This window comes from Cebus imitator, unplaced genomic scaffold (genome assembly GCF_001604975.1).
Source record: "Cebus imitator isolate Cc_AM_T3 unplaced genomic scaffold, Cebus_imitator-1.0 Scaffold87, whole genome shotgun sequence".
In the NCBI taxonomy this organism is placed as follows: domain Eukaryota; kingdom Metazoa; phylum Chordata; class Mammalia; order Primates; family Cebidae; genus Cebus; species Cebus imitator.
In genome coordinates, this window is record NW_016107402.1 from 3,389,528 (window position 1) to 3,390,784 (window position 1,257).

Sequence of the window (1,257 nt, forward strand, 5' to 3'; positions counted from 1 at the left end):
AAAAAAAAAAATTACCTGAAAGGACTTATGCAGAAGAGAGAAAGAAGGGGCACAGAGCTGAGGTCAAGAGAAAGTAGGAAAAGAGGGTATGAGGGTTGAAGCCTGAATTGAGCTGAGACTTATAGAAAATTCTCAACTGGGCCGGGTGTGGTGGCTCACACTTGTAATCCCAGCACTTTGGGAGGCTGAGGCAGGCGGATCACGAGGTCAGGAGATTGAGACCATCCTGGCTAACATGGTGAAACCTCGTCTCTACTAAAAATACAAAAAATTAGCTGGGTGTGGTGGCACATGGCTATAGTCCTAGCTACTTGGGAGGCTGAGGCAGAAGAATTGCCTGAACACGGGAGGTAGAGGTTGCAGTGAGCTGAGATCGTGCCATTGTACTCCAGCCTGGTGACAGAGCAAGACCCCATCTAGAAAAAAGAAAAAAGAAAATTCTCAGAATCACCAAAGTAGCCTCTTAATTTTTTTGAGTAGGAAGAAAATGGGTACCTCCTTTGAGCATGCTAATATAATTATAAAAGGAGAAACCAAAATAGCTAGTTCCTAATTTGTTCACCAGACTTCTTCCTCCTTTGAGCAGTGTGGGGAACAGTCTTGGTGAAACAGACATGAAGACCTATTCAGGCCTTTGAGGAACTGCCGGCTAAGAAGAACTTCGAGGAGACTGACAGTGGCCACATTCTGTTGTAATTTATAAAAAGTGAAGGAAAATGGAATTCTGTAATGTATAAATTTGGGTGAAAATGATAGCCTCCAGTACAATTTCTAAATGGGGTTTTAAAAAAAAGAATTTCAGACTTAAAAGTTGCAAAAACCTAACAAAGATCTTACATTTACCTTTACCCAGATTCCGTGAATGTTAACATTTTACTGTTTGCTTTCAATCTCTTTTTCATTCATTCACTCTACGCATATATAATATGTATTCACACATGTATGTATGATATACATATACACATGTACTTACATATTGTTTTCTGAACCATTTGCAAGTTCTGAACCATTTGAAAGTTGCAAACGTAATGCCATCAATCCTTAAATACTTCATTGTGTATTTTCAAAAAGAATGACATTTTTTGGGCTGGGCGCGGTGGCTCAAGCCTGTAATCCCAGCACTTTGGGAGGCCGAGGCGGGTGGATCACAAGGTCAAGAGATTGAGACCATCCTGGTCAACATGGTGAAACCCCGTCTCTACTAAAAATACAAAAAATTAGCTGGGCATGGTGGCGCGTGCCTGTAATCCCAGCTGC

General features: G+C 41.3%; 1 protein-coding gene and 1 pseudogene across 2 annotated transcripts in view; both read left to right on the forward strand.

Moving 5' to 3' along the window:
- MAN1C1 (mannosidase alpha class 1C member 1) overlaps positions 1-1,257 on the forward strand; it is a 175,965-nt gene that overhangs the window by 63,078 nt on the left and 111,630 nt on the right. The window lies entirely within an intron of this gene.
- LOC108308693 overlaps positions 1-1,257 on the forward strand; it is a 7,271-nt pseudogene that overhangs the window by 1,709 nt on the left and 4,305 nt on the right. The gene's annotated exons all lie outside the window — the stretch shown is intronic.